We start from the raw sequence: 16,454 nt of genomic DNA on the forward strand, positions 1-16,454 counted from the left end.
GGCCATGTGGAGTGCGATTTTGCATATGTCCCTTCCTGATGCCAGTTGGCACTGAAGGTCTCAGCACAAGCTCTGAGCATTTGCATGCTGTCCCATCTCACACACACACACACACACACACACACACACACACACACACACATGCACACACTTGTTCCGTGCTCCAGAGCTGTGTGTCTCAAGAACATGACTAAGCAGTTAGCTAAAGCACTTTACAGATTTGCTCGAAAATGGCTTATTTCAAAGTGCCATGAGATCTGTTTTCAGCCTTTTCTCTGGGAATCTATGAAGAGCTGTCATGTGCCCAGGACAGTTTGCTGAGGCCCAGCAGCTCTGATGTTGGCCAAATCTGTTTTCAGCCAAGCCTGAGCGCCTGAACTTTCGCTGCCAGAGTCGCTCGTTCTCGTCACATTCCAGGAGGAAAACCTTTTCGAGCCTTGACGGAATACGGCCGCTAGATGGCATCAGAGGTCTGCGAAACATTTTACGGGCGCCGATGCGCGTGCACCCGCCCTGAGCTGAACAAGCCTTGCAGCAGCGACGTCGATCATAAATCCCGCACGCAATAATAGCAGGTTCATAATGCATCCCAGTGACTACGTGTATTTTTTTTCTCCCTGAGAAGTAAAATTTCTCTTTCAATGGGGAAGGATGTTCCTTTACATCTAACATGTGCTAATGTTAAACCTCTTTCCTAAGAAACCGGCAGGCGAGCCTTTCCCCTGCGCTGACCGAGACATCTGGGTAGTGTCTGCGGCGAAAGGGGGGATTGATAGCTTCAGGGACTGAGGACACATAAGCCACAAGCTTGGCAGCCTGGATCGAGAGGGTTATTTTTCCCCTAAAAAATGAGCATTTGACTTGTCAAAAACGTTTTCTCATTGATCCACTGAGACAGAATCTGCAGGTTAGAGAGACAGGTTTTCAGAAAATCTCCTTCACTCTGGAAGGGAAGTTAAAGGAAAAGCAGAGGCTAATTTCCTCCATTTAAAATGTACTTATCTATTGGAGACTGAATTCAAGAACAAAATATTGGTGGGATGGAATTACATTTCCGTGTCGCCCCTTACTTGTGTCTTCCCGCAGCCCTCCGTGTTACCGGGGCAATAGGTATCACAAAACAGAGAAAAACATTGTTAAAGGACAGCATTAACAGCAGAATCTAAATGAAAGCGTACAGCGCAGGATATCCACCTACATTTCTATTTATTCTTAATATCAGTCCTTTTCTCTGCAGGCTTAAGCAACAAAAGAGCAGACTATCCTTTCGGTACCTTACTGGTGAATTCTTTACACATTGGTTGTGATTTGCAGAGTGTGAGAATAGGTAAACAAAACAAGAAAAACCTAAAAATTAATTTGATGTTATTATTCCTTTGAAATCTCTACTCCTCATAGATTTAAAGCTAATTTTCTGAACTGATTTCTTGGAACTGTACTAGGAGGCCAGTTGCCTTGTGCTGCCCAGCCCCTGGCATCGTGTCTGGCACAGAATGGGCCCTCAAATTGCTCGCTCGGTGAGGGAAGGGCACGTAGGGCTGCATGTGGACCTGGCATAGAGACAACGTATTAATTTCCATATCTTGCAGGTGTTGTACTCTGAAGTCTGCCTGTTTTAGATGGACCCTTCCAGAGGCAGAGATTTCTGCAGAGCCCTTACAAACATTTTGTTTAGAGAAGTAGGAGAAAACTCACCACCACCCCCCATTCCAAAATGGAATTTTGATTTCTTTCAAAGAAATCAAACCAAGATTTTCAAAGTAGAATGTGGCACAGGTATTTCTCATAGGTTTGTTGTTTTTGCTATTCTGTCTGTGATAAGAAAGAGGCATTTATCCTGTCAACATTTTTCTTTCCCCGAGTCTGATGATGCTTTTTATTTCTGGTTTCAATAATGCTAAGTAGTCATCCGATATTTAGACCTGGCCATGTGGCCATGTGCAGAAGAGATGCCAATAGACAATGGGGCATGGATTCATATTTAGACTGTGAGATAAATAAAGCAATAACTCACAATGAGGTGGGAGAGTGCTTCTTCTCCCATTAACAGACTACTTAGTCAAACTTTGTTTCCAGAAATAGAGCAACGCAGGAAGCAGACAGATGTATTCCAGGACACAAGCATCTCTCCAATACTTCAAAATACTTCTGAGCTTCAATCCTTCCCCTCCCCTCCGTTTCCCTTCCCTCTCCTCCTTTTTCTCTTTTCCTCCAGGCAAGGAGACAAACGTCTTTCTTTCCGTCCAAGATGAGTTAAATCGTGGTCTCTAGACTTTAAATGGGGGACAGTTCTGTCTCCTTGGGCTGCATCCCATTCAGTGATAGGAAAACTACAGATCAGGACTGAGGTGTGCCCTCTGCCTCCGAGGAATGGAACCACCGAAGATGGGACGTGACTGCAGCAGGGCCAGGCACCTCCCCCTCGGCCCAGCAGCTGAGGCCACTGACCCAGGAGGGAGGGAGCCAGCACTGGCCTCCAGCTCCTTTCCTATCCAAACCCACTTCCCTTAGACCTTCTGTTGGCTGCCAGATCTGAGACACAAACCAACCGCAGTGCAGATTCTCTGAGTTTTCCCAGTTCGACCACTCTTTCTTAGGAGAGTCACTTTCTCCTGGTCAGAATGTAAGTATAGAGCTGTAAGGAACATCTTTCACTGTGGTCCTTGGAAGTCCTCTGCGGTCTTAGGGTTAGAGGGAATCTCCCCATCTTCCTATTCCACGAGGGAATTTGTGAGTTACTCGCAGGACTCGTAGCAGCATAGCTCTCTCCAAAGATATCTCCTTGTGGGTATTCTCACCAAAGACCCTTCCTTCCCAAATTCTCTCTCCTCTAGGCCCACTGCCCTTATCAGGATAAAGGAACCAAGAGTTATGGAAGGGGTTTTGGGATCATTTCTTTGTAATCTAAGTAAGGGAAGTCTGTCTCATTCACCTTGACATCAGTTGAAATGGAGGCGGGGATTTATTTACCTCTTACCTCAGTTGCAGTGGAGGTGGGAAGAGTGCCATTGTCACTCCAATACCCCGTTCCTTGGGGACTGAACAAGATTCTGAGAGTGGACCTCAAATGTGAAGGCATCACTGTAAACTATAAAATTCTGCGCACATGTCACTTACTAGCATCATTGTTCTCTGCTCATTGGTGAATGGGGTCTTATAGCTACTACCTAGAAACATTAAAAAATCCTTTCATAAGGCTGTCTGGTTCGAAAGCATACTTTCTGGAAATAATACTTCGGATTCAAAGATTACTCATGAATTATAATCTTTGGTGGGAAAGACACCTGATTTCTAATCATGTTTCAGAGGCCGTGGCTGGTGACAAATGGAGTGGGAGGGATTGTGTCATGTGGGTGTATCACCAATTCAAGTGGCGTGAGGATGAATGACGGCTGCTCAAGAAATGTGAAATGGTGCTTTCCCAAAACTAAAGAGAAATTCCATCAGTATTTAATAACTAAAGGAGTAAGAGGTGTGGAGGGAGACAGGTGTTCCAGGCAGAGAGCGAGGGCATGTAAATGGGGGTGTCAGCCATGAATTAACTAGACGCTGAATTCACCTGTTGGAAAGTTTACACAAGGATCTTGGAGCCAAGGTTGAGTTTAAGTTTGATATATTGTAGATGTTGAATCATATTGGGATATTGGAAAGCCTACTTTTCATGACACAAGTAGCGCATGTATGCAGTGAAAATGAAAACACATTAGTGTGCACGTCCTAGGGAGGGTAGGACTCTCCTGGCTCAGTGATTTCAAACTTGTGCTATCTAGCCCCGTCTTGGCCAGGAGTGGAGCTTCCCCATCACCCCGCGGGCACTCTCCATTGCACTTCTCACCCTGCTCTGCATCTGCTTACGAGTGTCTACTGTGGTTGGGCTGGAGTTTTCCACTGGAAATGGGCTGCAAGGCAGGGGGGCAGTGCTGGGAAGTCTTGGGGGACAAAGCAGTGTCACTCAAAGGTGGACTGTCCCTGGGATAGCCATTGGTGATAGGAGGTCCCCACCCATTCTCAGCGTCCTGCGGCTCCCTAGATTGGCCAGGCTTCCTTCTGTGGGAACTCATGGCTTCTGCTAGTCACTCTCTCCTGTCCCCATGGTGTCTGTCCCACTTCCAGCCTTTAGGATCTGTTCACTTAGAGTCACTTCAGTCTTAAACTTTCACACTGTTAGTGTAAAACAAACTCTTGCTTCCTTTGATTCAGTGTTTTGTTTTATTTTTGCTTGAAATTTGAGAACTTACAACTTCTTTCTTGTTCTATTACATGCAACTCATAGCATGGTGCCACGAACGAAAGGGTTTTTAGAAGTCTATTTAGGATGAGAAACGTACTGGTTAATAATTTGAAATATTCCATTATGTATAATTTGAAAACACTATCTATCAGCAAAAGCCACTGTTTATATCTGCTATATATTCTTCCATGTTATTCTAGTATTCTATTTAGTAATATTACTAGTAACATATTCTAATATTTGCACATTGCATATAATTATGGCTATTATTTACAAAATTAGATCTTACTTAGTGTACCCTTCTCCATTTTGTGCTTTTCTCTTAATACTTTGGGACATCTTTCCATGTTGTCTGCTATAGATCAACCTCAGAATCTCTAGGGGGAAGAGAGAAGAGTGTTTTGGGAAGGCTACTCAGGCAGTTCTGATAGCGAACCCCCCCCCGCCCCCACTGGCCAGCTGATGCTGCATGCCCAGCTATGATTAAAACCCTCACCCCTTTTGCAGAGTTGCTGAGAGGTGCTGTGTTTGAATGCCAGATCAGCATGCCCTTTATCACTTCCTTGATTTTAAACAGTGCCCTCTAACACTTATTTCTTTTTCTTTCCCCCCTCCTTCTCTCCCCCCCTTCCCTTTGCTCCCTCCCTACTTTTTTGCTTACCTTTTTTTTGCCATTTCAATAAAAAAGTTAAAAAAAACAAACAAACTCAAAACACTGAGTATCTGGGATACTATTAATGTGGGAAATAATTGCAGGAAGTCTTTTCTCTACTTTTAAAATTCCTTATAGATAGAACCACAACAGAACTTCAGTCACCCCAAGGAAGGATGTGCATTTAAAAGGCCCAGCGAATAATAAAAAGCTGGGCAGTCTATGAGATGCTGGGAAAGAGCCCTGCTAGGGAGCCCGGATGCTGTCCACGCATGGGGCCTCGTGTTTGAGCTGAAGCTTCTCCAATTCCTTTGCAAATTACATTCATCTTCTTTCACTGCTTTTAGGTGAATCACAAGTTGTATTTGTGTTTCTGCCTAAGGGCTAGGAAGGAAAAAATGCAAATAGAACCAGAGCAGCCATCGGACTCCGTGGTTTCATCACTAATCCGTTTGGTGTGGACATGAGGCAAGCTGCCACCTGGCCGCTCATCCCTCGCTTGTGTTCTTGCCTTTACTGATAAAGCTTATATTTCTAGGGTGTTGGTGGAGCCTCTGCTCAGCACTGCCTCCTTCCTCATGCAACCTCTCTTGAAATCTTCATGGTCAGGGTCACTGTTGTGGGTTGCTTTGTGTCCCCTCAAAAGATATGTTCAAATTCTAATCCCTGGTCCCCTGATTATGACCCCATTTGGAAATGGGATCTTTGAAAATGTTAGTTAAGATGAGACCAAACTGGATTAGGGTGGGCCTTTAATCCAATATGACAAGTGTCTTTCTAAGCGAGGAAATTTGAACATAGAGAGAGAAAGAGGGTGATAGCTGTGTGATGGAGACAGAGATGGGGTTATGCTGCCATGAGCCAAGGAAGTCCAAGGATTGCCGGTGACCACCAGAAGCTAGAAAAGTCATGAGATAGGTTCTTCCCTGTGGACTTTCTCTTTGTGTGTGTGTGCCTGCCTTTGGACTTTGATTGAAGCATGTCTCTACTGAAAACTTAGTTTTGAATTTCTAGCTCCAGCACTGTGAGACAATATGTTTCTTTTGTTTTAAGCACCCAGTTTGTGGTATTTTGTTATAGAAGCCCTTGGAAACTCAGTCACCCTTAGAATTTCAGCTCTTCCTTGAAACAAAGGAGATAGTTATGCAAATATCTAATATCAATATTCGGCCTCTGAATGATCAATAAGGAAAATTTTTTGTCAAGCCTGATCATATTTTAGGAAAAAAATAAACTTTTTGAGCTGGGAGAGGAAAGATTTATTTGTCCATGAGAAGAAGATCTTAGCTTTCACTCTGAGCTTTGCAAAAGGAGATTTTTGGAGTAATAGTTAGATGACTCCTTTTGCTTCTGCAGCAACTTCTGTCTACAGTGGTCATTTTGCTATAGGTCAGGCTTAGGCTCAAATACCAAGGCTAGTGGCAAACCCCCTAAAGCACTACATCAGCAATCACCAGTAAGGAAAAAAGATGATTCCCAGATAGTGAATAGCATCCTTTGATTTTTTTTAGAAATGAGGGATCTTAGATTACATGTTTCAGAAGAAGCTATTCTGCAGAAATGTTAAATGGGACTTCCATTCTAGAGAAGGTTATTTCACCTGCTTTACATATTTGTGTCTAGTTTTAAGTCTTCCTTCCCCCTTTTTTTATGAGGAATTTTAGGTACTAATGGGTTTGGTAAGTATCAAGAAGCAAGTAGAATTTTAAACCTTTGATACTTATTAAGAGAGGGTCTCTGTTAATCTCAATTTCCATATTCCTCCTGAATTCAAGACTAGATAATACTGAATATATTTTGGTTTGCTAAAGCTGACAAAATGCAATACACCAGAAATGGGTTGGCTTTTAACAATGGAGATTTAGTATCTTACAATTTACAGTTCGTAGACCATGAAAATGTCCAGCTCAAGGCATCAGCAAGATGATACCTTGAATTGGTTCTCTATGCTGATTAGATTAAAAGCTATTAATGACTCTTTTTCCAATAATAAAAAAAAAGTCTCTGATAGTCCATGATGTGAATTGGCAAAAGAGATACACAAAATGCCACCGCTGGATCATACCACTTAAATGCTTTTTAGAGGCAAGGCTACAGGTGACTACATTTGAAACGTGAACAGAATTTTGTGGGGTTATAAAGTATTATAATGTTGGCTGGTTGTTCCTAAATATGCGGGATGCAATTGTTAAAGAAAGGAATGAGCTCAAAGACTCAATTTCCCGCACAGGTGACACATGAAGGACATGAAAATTTCCATACGTGCCCTGAAGAAACTCTTATTATGTGTGGCCACTGATTTAAGATTTCTGAAAACCAGATCCAGAGTCTCATCATGCCAGTGACAGAATTACAACTGAAATTGAGTTACCAAAATTGCAGATGTCTGATGTGAACCTGAGGGAATTGATTGGGAGGAAATGGAATTCTGAGAATTGAAATGCGGACACATATGGGTTGATGAAGATCATGCTGGGGACATGATAACCTTAGATTCCACTGAATCTTCTTTGCCAGATGAATCTGCAATGGTCTGCCCTGAAGAATCAGCCATCCCACTTCCTTTGAAAAGTTTAATCCTTTTGTGTCTGATAAATCTGTAACTTCTTCCCCATGAACTCTTACACCTCTGTCTGGAGACATTAATCCTGTTTCACAAGATGAAACTGTAGTAGAATGCCCTGAAGTAGTTGGCTTGCAAAACACTGGTAATTTCTCTCTTGCCCCACACCTACCATTCCTCTTTTCCAGATCTATAATTAGACTGAATTAACAACGGGCCCCAAAAGGTGAGGTGCAAAGTGTGACCCCTGAGGAAGTGTTCTGCATTCCAATAGAATTGCATGAGTTTTCCGATTTATTTAGACAGAAACCAGCAGATTATGTGTGGATATGGAAATCAAAAGTATTTGATAATGATGGAAAGAACCTAAAATTGGAGCAGGCTGAATTTATTGACTTTGGTTCTCTAAACAGAGATTCTGGGTTCAGTATTGCAGATCAAGGGGTTATAAAGGGTTCTAACAGTTCATTTGGGTTGTTGGTTGAAGCATGGAGCAAAAGGTGCCCTCCATTGCCTGAAGTTGAAATGCTAGAACTGTGCTGGTATTATGTAGATGAGAGGATTTGAAGGCTTGGAGAGATTCAAATGCTAGAGTCAATTTATCATGTAAGACCTACTCATCCACCCCAGGAATGTCCAGAGGACACACATTTCAACAGGACTATGAGTAATAAACTTGTGAGAGCAACTCCATCTCCTGAAAGAGCTTGGTGGTTGCTCTTCTCTATTGGTCAGTGTTCTAGTTTGCTAGCTGCTGGAATGTAATATATTGGAAACAGAATGGCTTTTAAGAAGGGGAATTTAATAAGTTGCTAGTTTACAGTTCTAAGGCTGAGAAAATGTCCCAATTAAAACAAATCTATAGAAATGTCCAATCAAAGGCATCCATCCAGGGAAAGATACCTTGGTTCAAGAAGGCCAGTGAAATTCAGGGTTTCTCTCTCAAGTGAGAAGGCACATGGCGAACACAGTCAGGGCTCCTACTCAGCTGGAAGGACACATGGTGAACACGGCGTCATCTGCCAGCTTTCTCTCCTGGCTTCCGATTTCATGAAGCTCCCCAGGAGGTGTTTTCCTTCTTCATCTTTAAAGGTCGCTGGCTTGTAGACTCTCTGCTTCATGGTGCTGCAGCATTCTCTGCTCTCTCTGAATCTCTCTCATTCTCCAAAATGTTCCCTCTTTTATAGGACTCCAGAAACTTATCAAGACCCACCCAAATTGGTGGAGACATGCCTCTACCTAACCCAGCTTAACAACCACTCTTGATTAAATCACATTTCTAGGGAGATGATCTGATTACAGTTTCAAACATACAATACCGAATAGGGATCCCAATAACGGCTGCCTCTACAAAATGGGATTAGGACTAAAACATGGCTTTTCTAGGGGACATACATCATTTCAAACCAGCACAGTCAGATATTACTATGGGAATTGCCGCCACTGAACTTGGGTCCTAAAACACAATGGAGATAGGGGTGCTGGTAGAGGGGGTTCAGTGGTAGAATGATTGCCTTCCATGTGAGAGACCTGGGTTCAATTCCTGGACCATGCACACTATAAAACAAAACAAAACTAGACTAAGAAACAAACAAAAAACCACACACACACAGTGGCGATAACCCCAGGTTGGTAGGAGTCAAGTGGCAGCACTAATCGCCAAAGGCAAGGTTGGGCATGGCTACCATAATGGACAGCAGAGTCAAAGCAGTAATCAGTATGACTTGCAGAGCCCAATGATATTGGCTAGCTGCTCATGGGGTACCTAGAAATGAAGTAGATGGGCAGTCTACTAAATCCTTACTTGATCTGTATAAGCAGAAGTGTTCTAGATAAGCCAATAAAAGTTTAATTTGAATCACAAACACAGAGCCATGGCTCCTCAATCAATTTCCCAACTTGAGACAGTTACAGACCCAGAACTCCTTGAATGGAGGGAAGGCTGGATCTCTTTGGGGAAGTACCTTGCTAAAATGCCCCAAATTTATACTGTTAATCTTCCTCCCAGCCTTTCCCAAAGTGACCTATGATCCTTTACTGGGGTGACTGCCATTGGGGAAAAGGAAATGTTCAGATGTTCTGGGGGTTATTAGACTAGCTCTGAATTGACATTAATTCCAGGAGACCCAAAATGTCACCATGGTTCACCAGTCAGAGGAGGAGTTTATGGTGGTCAGGTGATCAATGGAGTTTTAGCTCAGGTCCTTCTCACTGTGATTCCAATGTGTCCCTTAACCCATTCTATGTTTATTTCCCAAGTTACAGAATGCATGATTGAGATAGCAAACTCACCATCTGGTTGAATCCCCACACTGGTTCCCTGACTTATGGAGTGACTTGTGGTAGGAAAGTCCAAGTGGAAGTTGCTAGAATTGCCTCTACCTAGCAAAATAATAAATCAAAAGAATTACTGCATTCCTGGAGGGACTGTAGGGATTAGAGGCACCATCAAGGTCTTGAAGAATGCAGGGGTGGTGATCCCCATCACATCCCCTTTAAACGTTTCCCATTTGTCCTGTGCAGAAAACAGATGGGTCTTGGAGGATCATAGTGGATTATTGTAAACTTGAACTTAACCAGGTAGTGACACCAACTGCAGCTGCTATTTCAGATGTGGTAATATATCTCCTGGTACCTGGAATGCAGCTTTTCTTTTAACATCTGTTAGTAAAGACCACCAGAAACAGTTTGCTTTCAGCTGGCAAAGCCAGAAATGCATCTTCACTGTCCTACCTTAGGGTATATTAGCTTTCCAGCCCTATGTCATAATCTACTCCGAAGGGACATTTATCACCTTTCCCTTCCACAAACCATCACACTGGTCTATTATACTGATGACATTATGAGGGTGGGAGAGAAATCCAATACAAATTTAGGGGCTTTTCCACCTCAGTGGAATTTCTGGGTGTCCAGTGGTGTGGAGCATGTTGAAATATTCTTTCTAAGGTCCAGAATGAATTGTTGATCTGGCCCCTCCTACAACTAAAATGTGAAGTACAAGGCTTAATTGACTTCTTTGGATTTTGGAGGGAACATATTCTTCTTTTGGGTGTGTTATTCCAGCCCACTTATTGAGTGACTGAAAGAGCTACTAGTTTTGAGTGGGGTCTGAAACAAGAGGAGGCTCTGTAAAAAGTCCAGGCTGTTGTGCAGATTACTCTGCCACTTGGGCCATATGACACAGCAGATCAATATTGTTGGAAGTTTCAGTGGCAAATAGAGATGCTGTTTGGAGCCTCTAGCAGGTCTCTATAGGAGAATCACAGCATAGAGCCTTAGGATTTCAGGGCAAAGTTCTGCCATTCTCTGCAGATAGATACTCTCCTTTTGATAAATAACTTTAGGTCTGCTCCTGGGCCTTAGTAGAGATCCAAAGCTTAACCATGGGCCATCAAGTTACCATAAAACCTGAGTTGCCTATGTGGGTATTGTCTGACCCACCAAGCTGTGAAGTTGAGTGTGCAGAGCAGCACTCTATTATTAAATAGAAATTGTCTTTATGAAATCAGACTCAGGTTGGCTTTGAAGCCAGAAGTAAGTTACATGAGAAAGTGGATCAAATGCCCATGGCCTCCACTCCTGCCATATTACCTTCTCTTCTCCAGTCTGAAGCTGTGGTCTTGGGGGGAGTTTTCTATGATCAGTTGACTAAGAAAGAGAAAACCCAGTTCTGCTTTACAGATGATTCTGAAAGATATACAAGCACCATCCAAAAGTGGACAGCTGTAGCACTATAGCCCCTTTCTGGGACATCTCTGATGGACAATAGTGAAGGAAAATTCTCCCAGTGGGCAGAACTTTGATCAGTGTAGCTGGCTGTTCTTTTTGCTTTAAAGTAGAAATGGTCAGAGATGTATTTGTATACTAATTCTTGGTTTGGCTGGATGGTCAGGTACTTGGAAGGAACATGATAAGAAAGTTGATGGCTACTTGGAGAAGAGGTAAGTGGATGAATGAAGATATTTGTGTCCTTTGTGAATGCTTACCAGAGGATGACTTTAGCAGAGGAGGATTTTAATAATCGAGTGGATAAGATGATCCATTCTATGGATACCAATCAGCCTCTTTCCCCATCTACGCTCATCATTGTTCAATGGACTCACGGACAAAGTGGCTCTGGTGGTAGGGATGGAAGTTATGCTTGGGCTCAGCAACACAGACTCCCATTCACCAAGGCTGATAGGGTTATAGCTACAGCTGAGCAAGTGCCCAAGCTGTCAGCAGCAGAGATCAACCCTCAGTTCATAGTATGGAATCATTCTTTGAGGTGATCAGCCTACCTACCTGGTGGCAGGTTGTTTACATTGGACAACTGTGCCGTTTGAAGTTGTTACATACCCTGGAAAAGTCATGCTTTTAAATCCTTATTCAATATTGCTGGGTGGGATCTTTTTGAGTGTTTCCGTGGAGATGTAACCTCCCCAATTGTGGGTGGTAGCTTTTGATTGGATGATTTCCATAGACATGTCTCCACCCATTCAAGGTGGGGTTGCTTATTGGAGACTTTAAAAAAAAATTTTTTTTTCATGGACAGGCACCGGGAATCGAATACTGGAGTCTTTTAAGAGGGAACAATTTTGATAAAGCTTCAGAACTAAAAAAGCCCACAGAGCCAGAGACCTTTGATCTTATGAAATGAGGAGAGAAAGCTAGCAGATGTCACCATGTGCCTTCCCAGCTGAGAGAGGTGTCTAGAACCTAAAGACCCGCAGATGCCACTCAGGTGTCAGGTGTCTTCCCAGCTGACAGAACTGTTTGGGATGGCATCAGCCTTTCTTGGGTGAAGGTAACCTCTTGTTGGTGCCTTAATTTGGACATTTTCATGGCCTCAGAACTGTAAAGTTGCAATTTAATAAATTCCCTTTTTGAAAGTCATTCCATTTCTGGTATATTGCATTTCTGCCGCTTAGCAAACTAAAACAACTTTCATCATGGAAGGGGCAGTATTTTGTTCTTATTGGAATAGACACGTACTCTGGATACAAATTTGCCTCCTGTGCAAGAAATACTTCTGCCAAAACTACCATCCATGGACTTACGGAAAGCCTCACTCACCATTATGGTATTACACATTGCATTGCTTCTGATCAAGGGACCCACTTAAAGCAAATGAATGGTGTGGATGGACACATGCTCATGGAATTCACTGGTTCTGAGCACTGTTCCCCATCATCTTGAAACAGCTGGATTGATACAACTGTGGAATGGCTTTTTGAGGGCTCAACTATGGTGCGAACTGGATGGCAGTACCCTGCAGAGCTGGGGCAGTGTTCTCCAAGAGGCTGTATATGCTCTAAACCAGTGTCCACTCTTTGGGGCTGTTTCTCCCATAGCCAGGATTCATAGAGGAATCAAAGGGTGGAAATGGGAGGGGATTATTATTTCTGATACTCCACTAGAAAAATTTTTGCTTTCTGTCCCTGAAGCCATAAACTTTGCCTGTTTACAGGTCTTAATTCCAGAAGGATGAGTCCTTCTCCAGGAGACACAACAATGATTTCAATGAACTGGAAGCTGAGACTGACACCCAGGTACTTAGGGCTCCTCAAGCCTCTCAATCAATAGGCAAAGAAGGGAATTACTGTATTGGCTGGAGTGATTGATCCTGATGATCAAAAGGAAATAGGATTGCTAACACAATGGCAGTGTTAAATAAGAGTTTGCCTGGAATACAGGTGCTCCATTAGGGCGTCTCATAGTAATACCAGGTTCAGTGATTAAAGTCAATGGAAAACTGCTACAACCCAGTCCAGGCAGGACTACTAATGAATTTTGGGGTCATTCTACCAGGTAAAGAACCAAGGTGCTTACTGAGGATAAAGGGAATATGGAGTGCATAGTGGAGAAAGCAGTTATAAATGTAAGCTATGTCCAATTGACCAGTTGCAGAAATGAGGACTTTAATTTCTTCCTTGTTTTGTTGTTACTATGTTGGCATATATACACACTGCAAACATCTTTCTTTTCTTCCCTATCTTATCCCCTTATCACATAATGCAAGTTGTATTAGCTCTCTGTCATAGTATTTAAATTGCAGGACATAAAATTTGAGAGAAACTCTACCCAAGGAATTGCATCCTCTTCTGGGAAAAGGGTTAGTGTGCTTCCAGTTGTATGCAGGACAGTTGAATTATGCTATATGAAAGTATGATTGTTACTACTATAATTTTTTTGGTACTTTAGAAATAAAATTTTACTTAATATTTTGAGCAACCCACTTCACATTTCTTAGGTACATTTCTGTAAGGGTTAATTTTTATATTAGTAATCATTGTACTGCTCCAACTAAATCAACTGAATATTAATTTATGTAGCATTGCTCAAAAGATCCACAAACCACAAAGGTCTATGTTTATGAGAAAAGGAGCATTTTAAAATAAAGCAAAAATGTTCCAAATGAATGGCACTGGGCAAATGACTATACCAAATAATAGATTCAGACGGAGTTGCAGGTGTCCATCGATTTCTCTCTTTCAGGATTAAATGCTTGAGGAAGATCTTAGGAATACCATCCCATCCCTCTAAAATTTTAGCTTCTACATAGTATCAAATGTTACTAAAAGAGAAAAGCTTTAGGCAAAAATAAAAATCCATCTACAAAGCAAAACAGCAAAATTTGTAGTGACTATTTGTAAAAGGCTCTCTTTGACAGTGGTAATATCCTTTAGTACATATTCAGGATAGACTAAGCTGAAAAAGAATATTTCTGATACAGTAACAATCCTTTCATACACTTTCCCTAAATATTATAAAATTCTAAAAATATCTAAGTATTCCCTGTACCTTGCATTATGCACCAGTTTGAAGTCATGGGTACCATTTTAACAGTTAAACATTGCATCTCAGAAATTCTGCCATCCATCCACAATGTATGCTGAGGACTCCGGAGAGATGGAAAACCACCTCAGAATTGAAAAGTTTGTGATGGAATGTCTCTAAATTAGAGAAGAAAGGGATATGGGAAAGGGAGGTAGGCAGGATAAAAGAATTTTAAAACAATACTATTTGGAGTTTATATTCTGAGATAGCTACTATACCTTATCTGTCCTTTATCCTAATATTGAATAACTGTATGTTCATGCAAAATAAAATTTCTACTTTATAAGAAGAGGAGCAGTCTGTTAGGAAAAGCATATTCTGTTAGGAGAAGATGTGAAGACATCTCTCTCATAAATACCATATTTCTCCAGTTTCTGCAGTGCTTTCAAGACATCTCTCCAGTGCTTCATTAGTTTCTTGTCTTGAATTCTTAATAGATGCAGATAATCTGGCAAAGATGTCCATTCCAGAAGTATTTGATTCCTGATGATTTGGGGAAAGCTTTAAATATTTGGAAGGGCATATGACTTCTTAAAAAAAATTCCTCAATCTTGTTCACATCCATTTTGGTTTAATTGTTGGAGGTTATAAATAGCGGATGGGTCCCTGGAGCCAAGTTCTGCACATCTGCAGGCTTCCCTTCGGGTCAAAGGTTTTGACACTAAAGTCAACTCCTTTGAAACAAAGAATCATGAAGAGCATCTGGGAAATGGGGCATTTCCCTATGCTTTCCCCGTCACTGCCAGCCTTGATGAAAGGCTTCATGATTGACACTTCATCCTTGTTCTTCAGCCTGTTCGGTGGCATTGACAGCTCTGTGACTGGCTTGGCTGGGTTCTGCACTGCCTCATGCCTGCACTCACTCTCTGATTGTCACTTTTATTTACAGGTTAAGTATGGTTTACAGAGCTGTGCATGGGTGCCAAGTGGACAAGGGGTGGACTGTGATAGTTAAGTTCATGTATCAACTTGTCCAGGTTATGGGGTCCAGTTATTTGGTCAAGCAATTTCTGGCCTGATAGTTACTGTGAGAGTATTTTGTGGGTTTAAAACATCAGTCAGTTGATGGCAACAGTGACCTATTACATCTCCAATCAACAAAGGAGACTGTTGTCAGCAATGAGAGAAATCACATCCAATCAGTTTGAGGCCTTAAATGGAGAACTGAGGGTTTCAGTAGTCAGAAAGAAGAATTTCTCTCTCTCTTTCAGCCAGCTAGCTTCTCCTGGAGAATTCATTTAAACCTTCATTGGAGTTCCTGATTGAGGCCACACTACAAAATTTGGATTTACTAATCTGCACTGTTGTACAAGTTAACTTTTTAATTAAATCTAATAACAATTATATAAAAATCCTCTAGGTTCTGTTCTTTTTTTTTTTTCTGTAAAACACTGACTAATACAGATGCACACAGGAATTTTTATGTTTTTTTCACCCCTAGGAGGAACAGAAGGGATTTGAAAGGAACCTATGAACTCCTCAGAAGGCTATACTTTCAAGACTGTTTGGAGGAAGAACCTTCCTTCTGGGGCAGACCAATCGTATATGGAAATGTTTGCCAGGAGTGAGGATGACTACTCAAGCTCTGCAAAAGAAAGCCAGCACTTAAAAACTAAGAAACAAACTGAGCCTTGTTAGAAATCAATGCATTAAGTGGAATTTAGCCAGTAGATGAAGCCCCTGCCAACTGGGGCCTGGGATTTGGGCACTTTCGTTTATCAGCTCTAAATCTAGTTTTGTTCAGTGATAATCCAATTGCAGTTCTGCATGCTGATTGACTGGGGGAGGTTCTCTTCCCATACAATGAGAAGACAATCAATCATGTTACTGGCTTTTGTCTTGGTGCAGGTATTTAGATTTCAGGCAGCTGGTTAGCTGCCTAAAGGCCACCTGCTTGATTGAAAAATAAAGAAACAGTTTCCTTCCCTTTGCAAGAAGGGAGGAAATATTGACTTGCGTGATAATTTTAGGTGGATGATTAAATTTGGCCTCTTAGGCTCCAGCTGAAAATTCAATTCAGATGACTGGTTTTTCTTTTAATACATCGTTGAGCAATCCTGTGTACTGCCATGGCTAATGTTCCTGATGCTGATTGTCCCTTCACTTTAACAAAGCACAGAATCCCCAGCCCACTCTCTATTTCATGTGCTTCACGGCTACAAGGACTTAATGAGGAAATGCACTCTTTG

At 42.0% G+C, this 16,454-nt stretch overlaps 1 long non-coding RNA gene across 1 annotated transcript; it reads left to right on the plus strand.

Moving 5' to 3' along the window:
• The first annotated feature begins 672 nt into the window (after window positions 1-672).
• LOC143666085 (uncharacterized) lies at window positions 673-16,079 on the plus strand. Its single transcript, XR_013167366.1, has 3 exons — window positions 673-744; window positions 12,896-12,977; window positions 15,707-16,079. It is a non-coding gene; the product is annotated as an uncharacterized LOC143666085 (long non-coding RNA).
• Window positions 16,080-16,454: the final 375 nt, after the last annotated feature.

The sequence above is a fragment of the Tamandua tetradactyla genome, chromosome 22 (genome assembly GCF_023851605.1).
Source record: "Tamandua tetradactyla isolate mTamTet1 chromosome 22, mTamTet1.pri, whole genome shotgun sequence".
Lineage (NCBI taxonomy): Eukaryota > Metazoa > Chordata > Mammalia > Pilosa > Myrmecophagidae > Tamandua > Tamandua tetradactyla.